The sequence below is a fragment of the Clarias gariepinus genome, chromosome 28 (genome assembly GCF_024256425.1).
Source record: "Clarias gariepinus isolate MV-2021 ecotype Netherlands chromosome 28, CGAR_prim_01v2, whole genome shotgun sequence".
NCBI lineage: Eukaryota > Metazoa > Chordata > Actinopteri > Siluriformes > Clariidae > Clarias > Clarias gariepinus.
This window is the reverse complement of record NC_071127.1, coordinates 6,495,893-6,520,893: the sequence shown is the minus strand read 5'-3', so window position 1 is coordinate 6,520,893 and position 25,001 is coordinate 6,495,893. Positions and strand designations below refer to the sequence as shown.

General features: G+C 38.9%; 1 protein-coding gene and 1 pseudogene across 1 annotated transcript in view; both read right to left on the bottom strand.

The window, feature by feature from the left end:
* The window catches only part of LOC128515599 (NLR family CARD domain-containing protein 3-like), an 85,396-nt gene that overhangs the window by 19,953 nt on the left and 40,442 nt on the right, over positions 1-25,001 (bottom strand). The gene's annotated exons all lie outside the window — the stretch shown is intronic.
* Positions 8,888-13,905, bottom strand: LOC128516059 (NACHT, LRR and PYD domains-containing protein 3-like; annotated as a pseudogene).

Genomic DNA, 25,001 nt, shown 5'->3' with positions numbered 1-25,001 from the left:
AGTAGTACCATACAGTAGCCTTCCCTCCTCTCAAATAAGAGACTCTGTAAGATGAGAGGAAGGAGCGGGGAGGGTTTATTGCTTCTCTCATCTTACTTTAGCTTCACACACACACGTGTGCACGCACACACACACAAACACACAGTGCTTGTTCACACAAACACACTAACGGCAACACTTATCTGTCAGAATTTATTTTTGCTCTTATCAAAAGTGAAGTGCAGGTTATTTTATTTTTTACTTTATATTTTGTATGATTTTCTTTTTATTGAAAATTTTCGGGTTGAAAGATCATGTAGGTGCATGTTATTCACAAGTTCTGACGCGTGTCTTTACTTACACAGTGTCACTGTCGACATCAGACGTTTCGTTGATTTCTTTGTCTCTTGTTTATTTTCAACATCAAAAACAACGGTTGTTACAGTTTCTTGCATAAATCCACTGTAGTCACGACAAGTCGCTTGCTGTGTTCTGTAGCTTCGATAGATTACAGTTACAACAACTTATTTTACTGTATTCCTTTTAGCTTACTGTCTCACGGTCAAAAGCTTGTGTGCTCCACACCTTTCTGTATCCTTCCGTGTCTTAACAACAACTACAACTAACGTGCGTGATAGACATGGAACTGCATAACTGTGGGATGATGTTACAGAACAACCCATGAAATAATGTCACAATACAAATTATATGTATGATACTTAATGCTTAATGCTTAACTAATAAACTGAAATAAGATAAACATAACAACAAATCACAAGAATGAAATATGGCCCTTACATTTCCAGCCCCTAATTGACAGGCAGGAAGACTGACAATTACACACATTTTTTGTTTTGTTGTTTTTTCCTTTTTTTTTTTTACAATTGAGCCACAACATTTACTATTGGATTAAAATTTAAATTAACTTTCTTAACACTTTAGAATTAACTTTCTTAACACTTTAGACATTTGTTAACGGTTTAACTTAAGGTATTCATATCGCTGCGTACCAAATGAAAGGAACATGACTACTTCATAAGGTAATTAACAGTCCATTTCACATATGAGGCACAGCTTATCGATGGGTCTTTCCAGGGTACTGGTTTTAGTTTTGACCAGTACACGTCTCACAAGTCCTTTTTTATCAGGGAACACTTTCGTGATCCGTCCGACGACCCATGAATTTCTTGGAGAAGACTCATCAATTATTAAAACTACGTCTCCATTCGAGAGGTTTTTTCTCACCTGAGACCATTTTTGGCGCTCCTGAAGCAAGGGCAAGTATTCACGCACCCATCGCTTCCAGAATAGGTCGGCAAGGTACTGAATTTGCTTCCACTTGCGACGTGCGTAAATGTCCTCTTTTTTGAAAAGACCAGAAGGCAAATTTGGCTGTTTTTTCATCAGCAGCAGGTGGTTAGGTGTCAGGGGCTCCAGGTCTGTGGGATCGTCTGTAGCGGTGGTAAGGGGACGGTCATTCATTATAGCTTCCACCTCACACAGGAATGTATGCAAGCTCTTATTGTTTAGTGTTTGTTCTTTTAGTACAGACCTCAAGATTTTTTTAACTGACCTTATCTGCCTTTCCCATATTCGACCGAAGTGAGACCCAGCAGGAGGATTAAATATCCATTGTATCCCCTTTTGCATGAGGACGCCTTCAATTTTTGACTGATTCCACTGTTGGATAGCTTTACGCAATTCAGTCTCAGCGCCTATGAAGTTTGTTCAATTATCACTTCTCATAACTGACACCTGGCCTCTTCTGCACATGAAGCGTCGAATAGCATTTAAGCAGGAGTCTGTATCTAATGACTGCGCGACTTCAATGTGCACGGCTCTTGTTGTCAGACAAGTAAACAATACGCCATATCTTTTAACATTACTTCTACCCCGTTTGACCTCGAAGGGTCCAAATTAGTCTACCCCAACGTTAGTGAACGGTGGGTGATCTGGTGTTATTCTATCGCGTGGCAGTTCTGACATTTTTTGTTCACTATTCTTCGCTCTGATCTTTCTGCATGTCACACAACTGGACAGAAACTTTCTCACAAGGGAATTTGCTGTCAGAATCCAGTATTTCTGCCGCAATTTTGAAAGCATATAATTCCTTCCACAATGTCCGACCTGTTCGTGAGTGTTTCTTAAGATTAGAGTTGTAATGTGTGAGTCTTTGGGTATAATGACAGGGTGTTTTGCATGCTCAGGCATTGCAGAGCTACCAAGACGTCCTCCAACTCTTAGCACTCCATCCTGCAGTACTGGATCTAGTTTGGAGAGACAACTGTTTCTTTTTACGGAAGCATTACCCTTTTGTAACATGGAAATTTCATCTTTGAATTTTTGGTTTTGAACGAACTTAATGACTTCGTTTTCTGCCCTTGTTAAGTCCTTAATTGTTAGAGACTTATGGTTTTCTGTTATTGAGTTGTTTGCCTGTCCCTTAATCCTTTTTGTTCTCTGTTTAAGCATGTCCTTAACGCAAAGAATCCAGGCAACGGATCTTTTTAACTTATACCAGTCAGAGTGATAGTTAATCAGTTTACTCACGGCATCTGTGCTCTCTGTAGTTTTTACGAGATTCACTGAGGCTGAGTGTTTGATCTCAATGTCATCCTCTTTCGTCGACAGATCGTGAATGTTTTCAGGCCATTTACTCTCTGGTGTTTTAAGAAAGGGGGGACCATGGATCCAATTGTTGTTTTTCATGAATTTTTCACAGGAGACTCCTCTGGAGGCAGCGTCAGCTGGGTTTTTTGAAGTGTTGACATACCTCCACTGCTGTGGTTGACTCTCGTATGATGGAGATTCTGTTAGCGACAAAGGTTTTAAAGCGAAGTTTTTCATTAACAATGTATCTCAAGACAGTTGTGCTGTCGGTCCAAAACACAGAGTCCAGCAGTTCTATTTCCAGTTGAACTTTCAACATTTTGTCGTTGTTTACGGCGACCACTGCTGCTGTCAATTCCATTCGGGGGATAGTAGTTTGTTTCAAGGGCGCTACGCGAGAATTTCCCATCATGAATGCACAGTGTGTGAGTCCATCAGCATTTACTAACCTAATGTACGAGACAACTCCATATCCCATTTCACTTGCATCTGAGAAGTGGTGAAGTTGTGCTGTAGTTGTGACTCCAAAGTCAACTGGTTTTACGCATCTTGCTACACTAAACTCAGACAATTGATGCAACTCGTATAGCCAGGCCCTCCATCTTTTTATAAATTGTTCGGGAATGTCATCGTCCCAAGCGAGTCTTTCTTTACATAACTGCTGCATTAAGATCTTAGCTGGCAGTATGACTGGTGCAAGGAAGCCTAAGGGGTCATAAATTGAACTAGTGACTGACAAGATTCCTCTTCTAGTCACAGGCCGCTCTTTTAAACTAATCTTGAACTTGAGCGTGTCTGAATTAATACACCACAGCACCCCTAGAGCTCTCTCAACAGGGAGTGCGTCTTTACTCAAATCTAAGTCCCTCATGTCTTTAATTCTCTCACTCTCAGGGATGGAAGCTAGCAATGTACGACTATTACTTGCCCACTTGGTGAGGTGAAACCCCTACACTTGCGCACAGTTTGGTGAGATTACTATATAGCGCAACTGCTTGACTATGACTAGAGACAGACTTCAAGCAGTCGTCTACATAAAAGTTTTTAAGTACTGTGTTGACTGCCTCGGCAGATGCATTGCTGCGGTTTTCTTCTGCTGTTTTCCTAAGGGTGAAATTAGCTACACTTGGAGATGATTTTGCACCAAACAAATGAACAACCATTTTATACTCAACCAAGTCCTGACTCACGTCTCCGTTCGGCCACCACAGGAAACGCAACAAGTCTGTGTCCTTTTCCGGAACTCTAACCTGATAGTACATGGCTTCCACATCTGCCATCATGGCAACTTCCTCTTGTCTAAAGCGCGTGAGCACCCCAATGAGTGAGTTTGTCAGGTCAGGTCCCTGCAGAAGCTCGCTATTTAATGATATTCCCTGATAGCTAGCAGCGCAGTCAAAGACTACCCTTAGCTTTTTCTTTTGAGGATGGTACACACCATGGTGAGGTATGTACCACACTTGCCCGTCTTGTCGACTTAGGTGGGGTGTGGGGACCTTGACTGCATGACCCTTCTCAAACATGTCATTCATGAAGTTTAAATACTCTTTGTGAAAGGAGCGGTTATGCTTAAACTTCCGTTTGAGGTTCAGTGCGCGCTGCATGGCTGCGCTTCGGTTATTGGGCATTTGAATAGCTGCTTTCTTAAATGGGAGACCGATGTAGAAGTGATTATCGGTAAACTGCAGAGAATTAGAAATTTTTTTTAGAAAGTCCAATTTGACCTTATATGTCTCATTGTTAAACTTGTGGCATTCGTCTAGGGTATGATCTTGCTCACAGGATGCACAAGGTTTAGTGAAGGCACTAATAACTAATGCACCACTACTCTTTACTGTAATTGAGTCTTTATGATTTTTACCAACCTGTTTTACGCCGGTCGCAAAGCTGCTACCTCTCTTTTCTTCCATTTTTTGCTTGAATCCTGAAGGGGATTTATTGCTGTGTTTTTTACCACTAGTCGTTGTACCACTAGTCGAAACGTTCAGGTCTCCAAAAAATGGGTTAGACATTACCTTTGCTTCTCGTTCTACGAATTTCATCAGCTGCAGGAACTTAGCTCTTTCCTCATTGCGCTCTTCGTACTCGTATACGTGGCTTCTCCATTTTTCACACAATTTGTAGGGCAGTTTTGAGGCAACACTCTTCAAGTTGGTAGCATTGTCTAGCTCATCCATGTAATTAATGCTTGACATGGTATTGTAACATTTTACTAGGAACAGGGAGAAAGTTTTTAGCGACTTTCCGTCCTCTGACTTTATTTCCGGCCCGTTGAGTGCCTTTTGCATCAGCGTTGTAGTGATTATTTGTCTATTTCCGAAATTGTCATGTAACAGTTTCATAGCCTCTGCGTAACCACGATGTTCTGGCATGAGCTGGCAGCTTCTCACTAGGTCCCTAGGCTGTCCTTCAGTATACTGCTTGAGAAAGAACAGCCTTTCCAGATTGCTATCAGTTTTGGTTTCGATGGCATGTTTAAAAGCTCTTACAAAGGACGTGAACTCAAGAGGGTCACCATGGAATGGAGGAACGTTGCGCGGAGGTAAGGAAAGTTGCCTCTGACTCTTCGCAAACATTTCTGTAAGATCTGCCTGAAGTGGCATCCTACCCTGAGGCTCCACTATGTCAGTGTTGTAAAGTGAGTGTTCGTTACCTTGGGTGGGCCGTTCCACTAGGGTGCTTGACATTATGGGTTTGGCACTCACTGGCATGCTTAAGTGGGTTGCTCGGAGGCGTGATGGCAGCTCAAGATATTCCGTTGCCGAACTGTGGTCGCAGTGGTCTTTGTGGTCCGGTTTGGAAGCGCATGCACCACGCGTTTCGATGATCACGTCCTGTCTTGCAGGACCTTGCCGTTCTTCACAACCCTGATACACTTTTATTTTTGCATTAACCTTTGCAAGCTTCGCTTCGAGTTCCAGCCTTTCCTTTTTAACCTTTAATCGTGCTTGGAATTGTGCTTCCTCTATTTCTAACGCCTGCCGTTGCTCTAAGATTGCTGCTTCAGCCAGCAAGGATGCTCTGTCAGCTTCTGCCTGTTTTAGCCGAGCTAAGGATGCTGTAGATGTTGAGGACCTTTTGGATGCTGCCGTCACTACGCTTCCGTGCTTGTTAGGAGCGAGCGCCCTTAGTTCCACCATTGACACACTGTCCTCTGGTAAAACTCCGTCGTCGAATGCTTGAGGCGGCTTAGAGCGGTTCTGAGTTTCTGTAATCCACGTCTCTACCCTTTTCCTGAATTCTGTGGCGCACAGCAATTTAGACATATACCAGTTTCGCCGATCATGTTCGCGTTCGTTTTCGTTTAGGTGCAATCGCACATCCCTATTGCTTTCAACAAAGTTCTCCAGTAGGGCCTTGTATTTCGTATAGTATTTGGTTTCAACGTCATACAGATTGCAAGCATCATACATAAGCAACTCTAATTCACCAGTTAATGCAGTCAATTGACTCCACTTGCCTTCTCTGGCGTTCTTCAGTTCGTGAAGCTTGTCTGCGGCTTCTTTGTCGTCGGGCGCCATCACATGCTCAGGTTCGGCGACAGCAGTGTTGTCCTCGCCGTCTGACATAGTGAAATTTAAAGCAGGCAAAGTCCGTTTATCGGTTTCGGTTGCTCGTTGGCAGTCGATGCGCGTTTTTGAAGTCGCACGTGCGCTCTTCACTCCACGTTCACACTCTTAAATCACTTATCTTCATTTTTGCAGCGGAGCAAGCTTTTGACTTTATTGTAGGTGCATGTTATTCACAAGTTCTGACGCGTGTCTTAACTTACACAGTGTCACTGACGACATCAGACGTTTCGTTGATTTTTTTGTCTCTTGTTTATTTTCAACATCAAAAACAACCGTTGTTACAGTTTCTTGCATAAATCCACTGTAGTCACGACAAGTCGCTTGATGTGTTCTGTGGCTTCGATAGATTACAGTTACAACAACTTATTTTACTGTATTCCTTTTAGCTTACTGTCTCACGGTCAAAAGCTTGTGTGCTCCACACCTTTTTGTATCCTTCCGTGTCTTAACAACAACTACAACTAACGTGCGTGATAGACATGGAACTGCATAACTGTGGGATGATGTCACAGAACAACCCATGAAATGATGTCACAATACAAATTATATGTATGATACTTAATGCTTAATGCTTAACTAATAAACTGAAATAAGATAAACATAACAACAAATCACAAGAATGAAATATGGCCCTTACAGATCATTTCATCCTGGAACTCTCTCACTGCTCTAATTCACACTACATGAATGGGGTCTGTTGTGTTTGTTGTGGATTAACAATATGGCGATTACTGGGTGGAGCTGAGCCCCGGGCTGGTGGAGCGTCTTCAACAAATTACACCCTTTTACACTCAAACGTCATTAACCCAGCAAATCTGAAGCACGGATTTATAAAGAAGAAATATAAAACAATTAAATAAGAAAAAGGGAAGTGATATGTGTTTCTTATGGTTTTTGCATGTACACACACAATAGTGCGAATTCAGACTGTCTAAAATGATCCAGAAATTAATTTTCCATAATTTTGCCTCCTTAAGCAAAATAAACACTTGGGATCAAAACATGACGAACAGTAAACAGAACAGAAGAAACTACAAGAGACGCAGGACAAGAAGCTGTAAGAAAATAGAGCTTAAATAATGAAACTAATCACGGACCAAACCAAACAAACCTATGGAACGGAAACTGAAGCACAAGACAGAAAGAAAACACTTCAAATTAAAAGTCCCCAAAACACACACAGGTAGCAGTAGCGCGTCTCTAAGGGGAAACACCCTGACACCAAACACATCAATTACAATCCTTTACAATCCTTTGTGTGTGTGTGCGTGTGTATATAACTGCACTGCTAGTCTAACACACATTTAATCTGATAAACAAAGAAACAAAAAGCAGAGAAAGCTACATATATAACTTGATTAACTACTTGTGATGCACCAAAATTTTAATTTAGGATGCACTTGGAAAAAATAAAATACTTCGAAAAAATAAAAATGAAACTGAAAATGGCTTCTTTTAAAAATTTCTAAATATTAAAACACATTTACTCTATATTTGTATTGTTATATATATGTGAATAAATAATTAAGTAAGAGAATACCTATCACATGAATATACATACTATTTTTATTATGTATATTCATGTGATAGGTATTCTCTTACTTAATTATTTATTCACATTAACACCACTTTGTATCACTTGAAGCTTAAAACATCTCAAAGTGTTTTCAGTTTCTCTCTTTCTGCAGTAGAACAGATTTATACAGATTTACTTACATTGCTTTTCTTGATCTGGAAATCACAGGCATCACCCTCACAAGAACAGTTTCTGTTATCTTCTCTGGACTGAAATATTTCCTCAGGTCAAATTCCTCCAGCTCCTCTGCTGATGTCAGTAATACAAACACCAGAGCAGACAACTGTGAAGGAGAGAGTTCACTTCGTTTTCCAGATTTCAGGTAGTGTTGGATTTCCTCCACTAGAGATTTATCACCCAGTTCATTGAGACAGTGGAACAGATTGATGGATTTCTCTGTAGGAAGATCTTCACTGATCTTCTTCTTAATGTACTAAACTGTTTCCTCTTTGCTCTGTGAGCTACTTCCTGTCTGTGTTACTAAGTCTTGTAAGAGTTTCTGATTGGACTCCAGTGATAGACCCAGAAAAAAGCGGAGGAAAAGATCCAGATATCCAGTCTTACTGTATAAGGCCAGATCTACAGCACTAATGTGAACATCTGAGATTATAATTTCTGTTAACTGCGGCTTTGAAGACTGATAAAACATCTGGGGTTGAGAGAAAGTTGGCCAGGGGAAAATTGACTGTAGGGCAAGCATCTGGGATTGAGAGAACATACTTTGGGAAAACTTTGGTTGGGAAAACATCCGTGGTTCAATCAACATCTCTGGATTAAAATACAATCTCTCTTCTAGAACATTTTTCTTTTCCCTCATAAACATCAGGTGCACATACAGAGCTGCGAGATGCTCCTGAATAGTCAGATGAACAAAGCAGTAAACTTTACTCTGGTGAAGCCCAAACTCCTCTCTGAAGATCTGCGTACACACACCTGAGTACACTGCTGCTTCTCGCACATCAATGCCACACTTTCTCAGGTCTTCATCATAGAAGATTAGGTTGTGATTCTTCAGCTGCTGAAAAGCCAGTCGTCCCAGTTTGAGAAGCATTTCTTCATCACTCTCCTGCTTCTCTGAGTACTTTTCTCTTATGATCTTTATCTGAATGATGAGGAAGTGTGTGTACATTTGAGTCAGAGTCTTGGGGATCTCTCCACTCTCTGCTTTACCCAACATTCTCTCTAGAACAGCAGCTGAAATCCAGCAGAAGACTGGGATATGACACATGATGTAAAGGCTTCTTAATGACTTCAGGTGTGTGATGATGTCATTGGCCAGGCTCTGATCACTGATCCTCTTCCTGAAGTACTCCTCCTTCTGTGGGTCATTGAACCCTCGTACCTCTGTGACTCGATCAACACACCCAGGGGGGATTTGATTAGCTGCTGCTGGTCGGGAGGTGATCCAGATGAAAGCAGAGGGAAGCAGATTCCCTTTGATCAGGTTTGTCAGCAGCACAGACACTGATGCTGATTCAGTTACATCACACACTCTCACTGTGTTTTGGAAATCCAGAGAGAAACGACACTCATCCAATCCATCAAAAATGAACAGAACCTCTTCCAAACTGGAGATTTCTGTTTCTTTTGTTTCCTTAAAACAGACATAAAAGGAGCTCCATCAGACTCAGTTTCTGGTCCTTCATTAGATTCAACTCTCTGAAAGGAAGTGGAAATATAAGGGGGACGTCCTGATTTGTTTTCCCTTCAGCCCAGTCCACAATGAACTTCTGCACAGAGACTGTTTTTCCGATGCCAGCAACTCCCTTTGTCAGCACAGTTCTGATGGGTTTGGGTTTTTTAGATAAGAGCTTTGTCAGCACAGTTCTGATGGATTTGGGTTTTTTAGATAAGGGCTTTGTCAGCACAGGTCTGATGGGTTTGTCTTGATCCAATAAGGGCTTAAAGATGTCCTTGCATTTGATTGGTGTTTCCTCTGTTGTTGTTCTCCTGGACGCTGCCTCGATCTGTCTCACCTCATGTTCTTTAATGACGTCTCCACTGTCTCCCTCTGTGATGTAGAGCTCTGTGTAGATCTCATTAAGGAGTGTTCGGTTTTCCTGATTTATTATCACTCCATTTGCACACTCAAACCTCTTCATCAAATTTAATCTGAACTTTTTTTGGAATTCATTCACAGCAGCAGATTCCAAATCATGTCTGTGACAGAGTGAAGTAGGGAGACATGGTGAGACATGGGGGTTAATTATTAAAGATCACATTTTCTGATTGGTTACCACAGACAGTTCTTTATGGTTTTGTTACTCTGTATATCTCCTGTATGTTTGCTATGATCTAATCACTCTGTATGAAATAACAGCAGAGAGGTTTTTAACACCAGTGTGTGATGTACTGTATTTAGTGTTGATCTTACCCTGCATCTGTAATAATGATCTTATTGTTTCCGTCTCCCGTCTTCTGTGTATCACTGGGAACAAATTTTTTTTTTAAAGACAATAACTTTAACCACATAAATACTACAGCCAAACTTTTTACTCCTAATGTTTCGTTCATTTTCTGCTTATCCTGTACATGGTTGCTGTAAACTTAGAGTTTAGTCCTAATTTTAATAAAAAAAATTTTGAGTGGATTAACATTTGAAGAAAAATATTGAAGAACTGGAAAAAAAAATCAGCCTATTTTTATTTGGGGTTTACTATTTTTTTCTGCACAGTCACTAGAGATGTAACAGAATATTACTACATCATACAGAATGAACAGATAATGTGTTTGTACTATAACTCTGAGAATTATGGGATGTTACCTGTGTACAGATGAGGAGTCTCCACGTTTAAAGTTCCAAGGATGATTCATAGAGCGATCACTCTTCATGGAGACACAGCTGGGTTCTGGTAAGTCTGATCTATTTTTCTTGAGTTTACTGTACAACAATATAGAGTGGGCATGAGATAGAATGTTCGAGTGGCCGGATTTGTTGCCATTAGGGAATAAAAAAAAGTTTTACAATTTAAAATATTTATGTCAACACTGTCCCATCATTACTGTGAAGCCTGTATAGGGAGACGTCTCAGATCATGGCTTTAGTGTATTGTCTCAGGTCTACTCTTCACTGTTTAATGGCATTTTTAAGGACATAATTTTATAATGAACAGAATCTGGGATTTTTGAATGATAACAGTGTTAAGTTCCTGTTTTCGTGTCAATGTCACAGTCATGTTGTTGGTGTTGAAATTACTCTGTACATCACTGGGAACATAAAGTAGCCATTAAACTAACAACTTTAATCGATTTATATCAAAATCTAAATTTGAGTTCTAATTTAATTAAATAATTTTAGAGCATTAATAATTTAATTAAAATTAATATTTAGAGAACACAGTGCTTTAATTCAAGGTTTTCTGATTAATTCTTTATATGTGATTATTAGAGATGTAACAAAATATTACTACATCATACAGAATGAACAGATAATGTGTTTTAGTTTTACTTTGAGAACTATGGGATGTTACCTGTGTACAGATGAGGAGTGTCCACTTTTAAAGTTCCAAGGGAGATCTATAGACTTATGACTCTTCATGGAGACACAGCTGGGTTCTGGTGAGTCTGATCTCTTTCTCTTGAGTTTACTGTACAACATTATAGAGTGGACATGAGACAGAAATTAATTGTCTAATATCATGATTCAAAATACCAGGAGAGACCTGATATGAGCAGCAATTCGTCAAATCACAATAATTCTATTTAAGAAACTTCATGAGCTCCACCTCATCTTACAAACTAGATGGCAGCACCAGAGGGTGTAACATACAGAGCTCATCAAACACTCTTTTAATATTGACAATTTTAAAAAGTAAAAAATATCTACATTACGATTATTTACCTTCGGGATCTCACACAAATGCTGTCAGGATAGTGGGAATAGATTGAATGTGGATATATACGGAGTGTGTGTTGCTCTCAGTCTGGTTATTAATTCCAGTTCTCATAGTCAACCTTTTTACATGAAATGCACACGCAAGCATGTGGCCTTGTTCCTGGCTCTGCAAACGCGTCCAAGCATTCTCTCTCTCTCTGTCTCTCTCTCACAAACACACACACACACACACACACACACACACGCACACACACAAACTCCTAAGGTGTAAGGTTTTTCCGTCACGTTACTTGACTCCGACCCCTCACCATAGACTTAAGCTTTAATTAATAGTTACATTTTATTGCTGCTACTCGACTTTTCCTTGGATTTTAAGTTTAGTTTCATTAGGAAAGTTCATTTGAAGACATAATTACGTTTATTTAGTGAAGTTTTCATCTTTATTGTCTTCATTGTTAGTTATTACAGGCACAAAACAACCTCAAGCTAAATTTTAAACCGGAAATCTAAATAAGAGCTATTGAGTAATTGTGCCAATACTAGTCTGATTAATCAATGAATCATTTCAGTAATCGATATATTAATTAATAATCATAATAGTCGATAGTGTTTTTCGGTTGCATCACATCAGTTTTTTTTAGGAAAGATCCAATCATATCACATGGGACAAACACCAGGCCAACAGCCTCGTCTCATTCTCTCTACATGAACTTGGAAAAATAAGACTAAAACTGTTTAACATGATCACACTACCCAGAATTCACAGCAGATCCACAGTGCAGCCATCTGAAGGTAGTTACTGTAAACTGCTGTATATACGTACACTCCAGTTTCTATCACGGTTGACATGGCAACAATCAAAAAAATAAAGATTAAAATCAACACCTGTGTGCTGTGCTTGATGTAAATCACACTCGTGTCTAACACCATTCAGAAGCACAGTGTGTTTGTACTGGTGATGTGATTTTATATTAATTAAAATAAATAAATAAAAAACTATATAATATATATTGTAGTTATGTCTCTGCGGGGTCTCACTAAAATGCTGATGTGTCCCAGTCAGAGTGAGAGTTTAACACCCTGTGGTAGTGATATTGCAGTCGTTGGATATAATGCCATTACAGAAAAAAATAAATGTAATACAATTTAATATAAAGTGTTTTGTGTCGACACTGCCTGTTCATTATTGTAAAGCCTGTATAGCAATATGTCTTATATCATGACATTAGTGTCTCATGACTACTGTTTACTCTTTAACTGCACTTATTAAGGACATTTTTTGACAATGAACAGAATCTGGGATTTTTGTCAGGTGATGTCTGTGTTAGTTATTATTTTCATGAATACTCACTACATATATTAGATATGAATGTTCAGTGGCTAAAACACTAGGACACAGTAACTTACTGCTTTTCTGAGGGCGGGGTCTCATTCTCTGTCTCCAGATCAGGGCTCTCCATGTTTGAATATTAGTGTATGTACAGAGAGCTCACGGACACACTGCTGAATCCTGAAGATGCTGATCTCTACTGCTGGAATAAATTACACTCCTAAACACACAACAACAATCATGCAATTAAAATCAGGTGAAATATCCACATCTTTATAAGGAAATTGTCTTTGGTCATACAATCTTGTGTTTACAGTAAGATTAGTTTATAAGGATTATGCAGTGCGTCATGTCATGCAGGTGCAGGGAGCAGGAGCACAGAAAGAGAGAGAGAGAGAGAGAGAGAGAGAGAGAATGAGAGAGAGAGATTACTGTTTGTGTAACATATAGGGAATATATGTAACTTAATTAATTGAAATTAATTAGATCCAGGAACCTGACTAAGAGCAGTTCTTTGGTAAGAAAATCACTAGAAATAATCTGTGATCAACAGATAACGGTACAGAAGTAACGGTAAATATATAACACAGCGCGCGCGGCCTTTCCTGGACTTCTGTTAAAGTCAGACCTTAAACTTTATTATTCTTTTGTTACAGATTATTAAATCTAAATTCCCACAAACACTCTGAAAGTTTAATTAATGATAAACAGAGGAGATAAACTTGAGTATATAACACACACAGGAGATAAACAGTTCAGTTCCTGCTAACATGATGCAGTTTTACTGGTGAGAAAAAAAAAAAACCCAGAGTTTTATATTAAATATAAACTCATTATTCCGATATAAAGTCGTTTCTGATAAAGAAATCACTCACTTTTACTCAGCAGTCCTTGTTGTGTGACATTAATATCACCGTTTCTGCCTGGAGTTAAAGTTTATTTGTTTTTTTTCCAGCACAAACAAAATGGAGTCTGTGAGAGAAACACTTTCACTTCCTCCGAGTCATGTGTCTTTGAGTCGACTCATTTGGATGAACTCACACAGACTACGTTCTTATTTTTATCCTAATGTGACACAGATCTGATGTGTTTAACTGCTCGCCGTCCTCTAGGGCAAAACCCGAAACAGACTTTTCATGAAATTTATTGTTTCAAGCTAAAGAGAGCTCACACGAACCCATGCATGTTTTAACCACAGATTTCATGCACAACTATCAATGTGCTCATGCGTGCTGTTTTAGACACTAGGAACAGAACAATGTGGATTGTAATGTGAACATTTTAGAGTTTTTACTCTCAGAAATGTGTTCTGTTAATCAAAAGTCACAGTTTGACTCGAACAGTCTTGGTTTATAAACAGAGAGAGACAGAGACTGCAGTAGCTGTGATTTCCTTTACAGAGATGAGTTAAAGTCCACGTGTGCAGTGTGGAATCTCAGGGTTAGCATTAGCGCTGTAGCTCAAAGTGACTAGAAGCTAACCTGGACCCTAAAACACACTCATCATTTACAGCTTTAATAAAACACAAATTAATAAATAAACCAGGAGTTTCCTTACAGACGTCTGAGACAGATCTTACTATGTGTGTGTGTGTGTGTGTGTGTGTGTGTCGGCTCTACAGGTTTCCCCATCTCTCTCTGCTGGAGGAAACTGGTCCAGCTCACCCACTTCACACTACTGTCTCTCACGAGGAGGAACATCAGCTTGTAGCGCAGACCTTCTCATGCAACACACACACACACAGGCACACACACAAACAACAATTAACACACTGTGTTGTAGGGATGAACTGGCTACCCCAAAGTGAGCTGTCAATCTGTCACACTCCAGATTGAAGTCTCCAGAACTCCTCTCCGAGCCCAAGTGCTGCCATACCGACTCCTTTATCTCTTCCCCACATCTGCTGCAGTAAGACCCTGGACTCAGCCTGAAGGGGAAGACAAAGGACCCCTCTGTGTCTGGAGCAATGCCAGCAACCGATGGCTATCATTAACCTCGACGAACAAAAGTATAAATCAGCAATCCGATAAACACAGGAGAGACAGTTTAAAAGCCTCACTGTAAAACCCCCAACAACTCACACAGCAACTTTTCCCGCCTGTTTACTTCCTTTTCTTTCTAACAAAGAGACGGTACATTCACTGACAATTTCGAGGACAATTATTTAAAGTGTGCCAACAGGTAAAATGCGTATGTGCTTATCTAGTAGGCTGATATAACTTTGTGTTATTCTTGATGTGTGTATTATGACCTAGAAAGGGTAATCAACATTTATAATCCCTTTCTATAGATAAAAGTAGTAATAAATGTTTGATGTTCCAGATGTTTGATATTGAATAAAAGCTTGTTTAATTCAAAGAACATTGGTGTGAATGAGAAGTTGTAAGTGTAAACAGGGCTCCTGTTAATACACTTTATATAATTATTTAAACTTCATTAGGATGTTCCCCACGTGACAGGCCAAGCCTTATGTTAATGTTTGCACGGAAAAGGAACTGTGCGGGGCGTAGCTAAACCTGCACCAACATCTGATTGGGAAGAGCCACCTGTGGGATGGACCGAGTCTTGTTCTTTATAAAGAACTGTTGTCTTAGTAGTGTATTTTAAAGTTAAAACATTTGCCCAGATCTTTCCATCGTTGGACATGAGATAAAGGACAATTGGTAAGATACACTGAATCGTGCTAGACGATGGACGGATAGAGGATAAAGTGTAAACTATAAATTGTAATTCTGTTTAATAAAATCAGCCCGAATCTTTAATGATTTGATTCACTCTAAAGTAATTGTAGTAGCTGTAGCCCTACATGTCATGGCTTCAGATAGCAAGAAGAACGCTATACCTCCTCTGTGTGTGTGTGTGTGTGTGTGTGTGTGTGTGTATGTGTATCAACATAAGCGGGTTAGCAAAAAGCACGACCTGTGTGATAAAGGAAGGGGGCAGGACGGGGTCAAAGGACTCTGAAGCTTCACCTTCATAGACTGAAGGAAACATGCCAGTATAAACCTTCGGAAGTGTGTATCTTGAGGACATCTGGTGTGTGTGTGTGTGTGTGTGTGTTTGTGTAAGACCTTGGGCACTGCAGCCTGTAGCTCTATGTTCTTCACAGCGAGAGGAGCCGTGTTCAGCATGGACACCACAATGGCCAGGACATCCGGTCTCCCAGGAGGACACGTACTTCGTCTTTATTGTATGCAGTTACAGGAAGAGCCTCACCTAAACACACACATTTATACATCCATATATACACATGACGTAGAGATGATGTGACGTGTGTTATACTGATTATCCTGACTGGTTTTGATGGAGTCGAGGGGGACATGCAGATTGATGAGAGACGCCTCAGAGCACACAGGGGTTCCCTGTAGAGAGTGCAGGGGCGAGCCGGGCGTGGTGGAGCTGATAAATGGAATGGAGGAGAGTGAGGAGGGTACGGGGAACCAACACACCAACACCGGTGACCATGATGGGCGGAGCTGAGACGCTACACAACAAAAAGCACTTCTAATTCACCACCAGGTAAACACACACACACACACACACACACACACACTGATAACCCAAACTCCATACTACTGCACTAAACAGTACACCACTGTAGACCAGGTCCTGTTAATCACACAGTTAAATAATCAGATACTTACTGTATATAAACACTTATCAGACATGATGTTGCTCTGTCGACTCACTGAAGTGTTAAACCACTAATTTAATATTTTATTTTTGTTTACAGAACACACACTTCAAACGTTTCTATAAAATTCTACAAGTACACATTTGGAAATTGGTTTGTACTGCACCTCTTCTAAACAGGTTATTTATTACCCAGAATGCACTAGTGTGTCAGAGATCTGTCTTTTCATTCAGAACAGCACTGAAGGAGGCGTGTCTCACCCCTTCACCTCTACAAGGTTCAGCATAGTGAGATCCTATGGTGTGTGTAGGAAGAAACACGGTGCCTGGTGCTGCTGCTCCACCAGAGAACAGGTCGAGTCCAGGAGGAGGAGGAGCCTGACAGAGAGAGAGAAGTCAGGTGATCATAGATACAGTAAATATACAGTACAGTATGTACTCCATTATATCACTGTGTACAGAATATAATCAGTATAAACACCCGATAGATAAATGTCAACATGTTCTAAATGATAGATAAAAGGCTAAAATAAGATCATTTGAACAGTTATGTTGTATTGGGATCGAGGGCGGCATTCATCCAGGCTCTTTTCTGTTCTGGCACCTAGGTGGTGGAATGAACTTCCTCTAGATGTCCGTACAGCAGAGACTTTGACTATCTTTAAACGACGACTCAAGACGCATCTGTTTCTCCAGTACTCTGGATAAGAGTGTCTGCCAAATGCCTAAATGTAAATGATCAATACATTTGGCATTACACACATCCCTTGATTTAAAAAAAATATAACACAAAGAAATCACCCCCTTAATTCTGAAGATTCCTATTCAGGAACCCAGCTCACACACAGAGTCAGAGTTAAAGCACTTCTAGTAAATCTACAGTATTGGGTTAAAATATTTGATATGTAAATTAGGTCTAAAACTCCTGAGACTAAACCAGTATTGATCCTGAAGATTTCACTCTTGTGAAATGTGATCCATCGTCCCTGTTGTGTGTATGAATGCTCTGCACTTGTTCACTCTGCACTTGTTGCTCAGCTGTGAGTTCAGTAAACGCTACGATGACAGACATTATAGATCACATGTCAGTAAATACATCACACTGTATGTCAGACATCTCAAGTGTTTAAGATGAGCCCAGATGTGTTGTTAATGTAGATATACTCAGTGTTCACATAAGGAAGCTTCATATTTATGTCATTCGCAGGGGCAGCCCTACTGTGTTATTGATTAAAAGTAATAAAGATGAGTAAAAAGATTTGGGCCTTTGGGTGACATGTGGTGCGAGTGAGAGTGATTAGGATTGTGACCTCTTATCCAAAAGTAAAGTACAGCCTCAGAGAGGCAAATGCTGATGCAATGCTGTTAAATTAAGTGGTAAAGTGTAAAAGAACTGGGTACATTACAGCTCACAAGACCTGGACATACAGAAAATGAGCTCATTAGTATGTGAAGACTTTTTATTTAATGGCAATTAATGTTGATAATCACTCACTAAAAATGATGTGCTAAGGGCAGCATGCTGTAGGTTTAATCAGGGGAACTGAACTGAACATAGTCTAAATTTAGGTCCTGAACACTTCATACAGTATCCCCTTCTACCTGAGGCCATGGCTGAAGTAATTCCAGTGTTTAATTCTTTATTGAAAGCTGATGTCATAGTCCACACCAGCTCATTCGTCCTATACCTCCTTATTGTCCAGAAGAACAAGGTCCTGAATTAAATTTTGCATTATAAACTACTTTAGTGTTGTTCATCCCAGATTCTACAAGGCCTTTTACAAAAACTGTTGTTAAAAAAAATGGTTGCATGATTTCAGTTTTGCTACAGAAGCATGGAATAAAAAATACCTGTAGCTTACTTCTCAGCCAAATCAGATCAGACCTCTTCCTCTCACTCATACTGTATCTCCTACAGTACTCTTTTCTCTATTAGGCGACAGATTAGGGCACTGGTGGCTCAGTGGTAGGTGTTTCGCCTACCATGCGGAAGGCCCGGGTTCGATTCCCAGCCAGTGCCCAAACCCTAGCCACTGGATGCAGTTCTGGTCCCAAGCCTGGATAAAATGAGAGGGTTGCGTCAGGAAGGGCAAAACCTGTGCCAAGTTGTAGTGTGGACTGGGTATTCTGCTGTGGCGAGCCCTTGTCGGGAGCAGCCGAAAGACCAACAACATGGCGACAGACTAGCAAATAGACGAATTGAGGATATAGCAGAGGACACTGAGACACAGTTGCTTAACAAGTCACCGTGATACACAATTCAGGTAGATGAGTCTACTGATAATGACAAGGCAATACTACTTGTTTATGTGTTCTATCTATCTATCTATCTATCTATCTATCTATCTATCTATCTATCTATCTATCAGGAGGATGTGCATAAGGACATGTTATGTGCACTGTAGCTGCCAAGTAACGTCACAGGCACAGAACTATTCAAATCTCTAAATGATTAGATTTCAGGAAAACTGAATTGGTCTTTTTATCGGCATATGCACAGACGGAGCTGCTGCCATGATTGGACGGATTTCTAGTTTAATTGCTTGGGTTAAGAAGGTTGTACAGTACCTCAATGTCAGTCTATGCACCGTCTTCACAGGGAAATTCTAGCTAGCCAAAAAATGCTACAATCTGTCACTTCAGGGGAAAATGTATCTTCAAGTTGGAAGATAAAGTATTTAGGCAGCTGCATTTAAAGCGAAAATAGAATTGTGGGGACACTAAGTAAACAGAGGGATATTTGACATGTTATAAACATTAGCAGGGTTTTGGAAGAGACTGAGCCCAACTTAAAATTCTCCCTGCTTGTGCAGGATCACCTGTCCCTGCTTTTAAGAGTTCGAGCGGTACTTTCCGAACTGCAGATCTCTGAGAATGGATCTGCAACCCATTTATGAATAAACCATTGAATTGAATTTTTTTTTTTTAACCAAACCATGAATTGAGCCTGTCTGTGATAGAAGAAGGGGAACTGCTGGAGATGACAAATGATGGTGACCTTAAAAGTACTGTATGTTTCAGACAACAACTCTGCCGGAGTCCTGGATTAAGATCAAGGCAGAATTTCCAGAGATTGCGAAAAAAGCACTAAATACCTTGCTTCCATTTACAACATTTGTGATGTGGGATTTTCTGCAGTGACAGCGACCAAAACCAAATTACGGAGTAGACTGGACATAAGTAACACACTGCGGGTGTCATTATCTCCCATTAACTCCAGATGGGTCTGGCTCGTTGAAGGGGAAACAAGATCAGGGCTCCATTAATTCATTGAATTGGTAAGTTGTATTTTTAAGCACTTTATTTTTAGCTGTTTCTATGCCGATCTGTGAAAATATTGTTTTACATGAAACTGGTCCATGATGCAAAAAGGTTGGGGACACTGATTTGGATAACTATGACCCTACATCCAGGATCTGCGTCTCTCCTCTGCCTGTATAATCATTGCTTTTCACCAGCACTATATTTTTCCATACCTAAGGAAACGTAAAACAGCATAAATGACAATAACAGTAAATCAAACTTAAATGTTTTTCCTCCTCTAATGTGATAGATCTGTTACAGTATATGGCTCATTTATACAGAGACTGATACTGGTGTTACCTCTTCTGGACAGAATCACCATGACAATTTAGAGAAAAATCTAGTTTTTTTTTTTACAAAATGGCTTCCATGTGTAGGACCACATGGTTTTCAGTTACATAGTACTTAAGAGTGTCGAGTGTGTTGTATTGAAGTCATGTACGCTGTTGCAAATGTATGTTAGTACATAGTAATAGTAAATACCCTACAATTAGAAAGTTAAGTTGAAAATAATGAAATTATTTATCCACTTAAATATTTATATATTTATAAATATATATATATATTTATAAAAACTATAAACATAATTATATATATATATATATATATATATATATATATATATATATATATATATATATTATGTTTTTTTATACTATGTGTATAATATTATGTACATTGGATATTTTCCAGCTTATGTTTTCAAATTTACATTAGAGACACACAAATCTTTATGCTCTTCTTTTTTTTTTTTTTTTTTTTACCATGCGTGTGTGTGTAGAGAATATGAGAGACACAAATATTTATGTTCCTTTTACCACACGCGCACACACACACACACACACACACACACACGTGCACTCTTCTATATGAAGGTAAAACAGTAGCAAAACCCGAGAGCTTGCAAATTCGAATGTGAGAACTTGTAAAATGAATATTTGTATTTGTAAGTTGAAATTTATACTCACAGCTCTGATGTGAAAAGCTGCATCTATCGATTTGCACACCTGTGTTTTGAATTCGAAGTTGCAGATTAATAGTGACAAATGTGTAAAGTGTCATTCACATAAACAAAATGACAGGCACAATTGTGTAGTGCACATTTATCTTTGCGCTTTACTTCAGTTTCGCTGTACAACCACAAGTCGGCGCTCACAACCTCTCAGATCTGGCAGTACAACCTTAAATCCCAGCGCTCTGACTTTTGCTACTCATTTTGCGATATTCCTGTAGCAAAACTCACTTGTGCACTTGTAAACGCGGGGCGGGGCTGGGGTGGGAATGAAGTCATATAATTTTTTTTCCATTAATCGCGCTTGTATTAATAAGTCAGAAAGAGAGTTCTGCTATACAGAAAGATATATTTTGCCTATTTATAATAAAAATTGTTTCATGTAATTTTTCATCATAAACAATATTTATTTATTGTAAACATTTTTGTATTACATGACAAACCCCTGCAAAATAAATGTGCCACAGAATAAACATTATATAAGAATTTGTATCACATGTCTTAATTTTTGTGTATTAATTTGTCACGTGCCTAGGGTTAATTATAATATTAATAATATATTTGATAAAAATAATATAATATATTTGATAATAATAACATGAATTTTTGATTGCAGTCTGTGGCAAGGGACATTTTAGTGCATAACAGCAATTTTACAGCGGTTAACCTCCATTGCTCAAATTTCCCCCTCTTGGTCGGTGACTGCGAGTGACGTCACTCCCCATACAATCACGCCCCACAGTATAGACCCACCCCTGATGCTGATTGACAGGTTTCCGTGTAACGCGTTGAAAATGCAATTGCAAATGGATTAGTAATTGCGTTTGAGTTTTAGCAGGTTACATGCGTGACGCAGAGAAAGTGAAAAAGCAAACGTGGTAATTGATTTTGCTATTTGAATATGACTTGTAAGACATGGCAAATGCAGATGCGAATGGACTTTGCTTTTTCTTTTGAAATTTGGCAGTCAGTGTTTGTTTGCGAAGGCGAAATAGCAAATGGTAATGCAAAGTTTGCAATTGCATTTGAATTATTGTTACACTCTATTTGTCCACATATGGAAAATGCAATTGTAAATGCAATTTGTAATTCCTTTTGAAAAATGTCTGGGATAGCACTCCATAGTTTTGAGCTTAAAGTAATATACAGTGGTGTTAAAGTAAATAGGTAAATAAGAGAATAACTATCAAATGAATAAGACTGAAGGGCAGGAATTAAACGACTAAAGACGACTAAAAACGTGTCCCTTTCTTTAGTACCCCTTCCCCACACCACCACAAAAAAACATAAATACATAAAAGAAAAAACAACTATATGTGCTCTTAGATTTAACTGGGGATACAGTATATGACCCTGAAAGAATAAACAACACTTTAAGGGACTTTTACAAATCTTTATATTCTCCACAGATAAACCCATCTAAAGATGAAATTGAACAATTTCTTGACAATATAACTCTTCCGAAATTATCAGACAATCAAGCGATGGCATTGGATTCCCCACTGACATCAGATGAACTTCAGGAAGCCCTGAACAGTATGCCTAAAAAAAATGCTCCAAGGTCCAGATGGCTTTCCAGCAGAATTCTATAAAGAATGATGGCTTTCCAGCAGAATTCTATAAAGAATTCTGCTGGAAAGCCATCATTCTTTATAGAATTCTGCTGGAAAGAATTTTGAAAGAATTCTGCTGCAAAGAATTTTGGTTTTGGAAACCATTTTCCTTGGTTTCCAAAACCAAAGGAAAATGGTAGACTTCCACCAAATATGAATTCTGCCAACATTAGTCTCTTGCTAAAACCGGAGAAAAGACCCTGTATTGCCTACCAGCTATCGTCCAATATCCCTTATTAATGTAGACATTAAAATAATCTCCAAAGCTCTCTCAAAAAGAATTGAGAAGATAACTCCTCTCATAATTTATCCCGACCAAACTGATTTCATAAAAGGGAGGCACTCCTCAACAAATACACGTAGATTACTTAACTTGATAGACAATTCATGCAATAAAAACCTTTAAATGATTTAATGAACCTTTAAATAATTCACACAAAAAACACGATGTTCACGTGCGTAACCCAATTTACATGCGTAAAACCCAATTCCCATGCACGAAAAAAAATATATTCACAAAAAAAACACATTCACGTGCATAAAAAATATATATATTCATAATATACAATTGGGTTACGCACGTGAACATCTTGTCTTTTGTGTGAATTATTTATGAGACCGATCTGCCTCCATACAGAAAAAGCTTTTGATAGGGTTATCTGAAATTTTCTATTTGCAACTTTACACAAATTTGGTTTTGGAAACTCTTTTATAAACTGGCAAAAAATATTATATAACTCACCAACAGCATGTGTCAGGACAAATGACCAAACATCCTCCAGCTTCTGTCTTAAGAGGGGCACCAGGCAGGGATGCCCCCTCTCCCCCTCACTGTTTGCAATTTTTATTAAACCACTAGCAGCAGCAATTAGACAGGCTACAGGGATTAAAGGCATTAAATGCAAGAATGTAGGGCATAAAGTTAGTCTTCATGCAGATGATGTGTTACTTTTTCTTCAGCATTCACAAACCACTCTCTCTGAGATAATTACATTAATAAACTCTTTCTCAAGAGTCTCAGATTATTTAATAAACTGATTAAAATCTACGGTTCTTCCAACTAATTGCTCCTTCCGGAACTCTTCCACTCCATTGCAATCTAGAAATATTAAATATTTAGGTACAAATGTTTCACCTAGACTGGCAGATTTGATTAAATTAAACTACATCCCACTTTTAAAGACGGTAGAATATGATCTAACCATATGGAAGTCTCTACCCATATCAATTATGGGAAGAGTCGCCTCAATAAAAATGATCGTTTTGCCAAGAATTATTTTTTTATTTGCAATTATCCTGAGCAAACCATCACCTGACTAGTTTAGATCTCTGGACTCCTCCATCTCTAAATTCCTTTAAAAAGGTAAACCTCGCTTATTAGCTTAAAAATGCTGCAAAAGACCAAGGATAAAGGAGGACTAGATCTACCAAACTAACAACCACTATTTCTTAGCCAACAGACTTCAACACATTTCAGGGTGGTTAAAACACACCTTCTTAGATGGGCCTTGGCTAGATGTAGAACAGGCATTATGCAATAATATAGGGATTTCGGATCTGCCATTCATTAGCTTGATCATCAAACGACATGCATGCTTCATAAAGCATCAGTATCAGCTCTTCTCTGACAGCATGGTGGGTGTTTCTAAAAATTACTTAGTCTTCACTAATCCCATGCAAACGTACCCCCATCTAGAACAATCCTGACATATTGCTAAACAATAATATGATAAACTTCACAGATTGGAGTTGTAAAGGTATTAAATACCTGGAACATATATTTGAAGGGACAGACTTTATTCCCTTTGACATATTAGTTAAACAATATGGGATTAACAAGAACAGATTTTTAGAATAATTTTTAGAATTAACAAATTAAATCTATAGTAAAAAGGAAATTTAAGTTTAATCATATCAAATTACAAATACCACCAAGTGTGGCAGATTTTATTGATCTCAAAATCCCCAAATTAATGTCTAAAATATACAAGACACTTTCCAAAATAGATGAATCAGTATTACTTCCTATTGCAAAATGGGAGGCAGATCTATCAGTAAGATGGGACCATAATTTCTGGTCTCAGATATGTTTAAAAACCTTTGAACTGATTAGAAATCCTGGTTTACAATTAATACAATACAAAATCCTGCATAGAGTGCACTACATAGGTCATAGGATGTTTAGGATGGGTTTTACAGCTTCTAACAACTGCTCACACTGTCAAGGCAATACACCTGACAATTACATCCACGCTCTATGGTTCTGTCCACCTGTTCAGAGGTACTGGTACAGGATTTGTGATGATTTATCAAAGTGTCTTAAATGTTCTATTCCAGCCTCTCCTTCAGTCTGCTTGTTGGGCGACCTAGATGGTGTCACTACAGAAGCTAACACAATCCACATGGCTTTTATTGCCCTATGCATTGCTAAGAAAACTGTCCTCATGAACTGGAAAAATAAAAATAATCTTAATATCAACCAATACAGTGGAACCTCGGATTACGAGTAACACGGTTTACGAGTGTTCTGCAAGACAA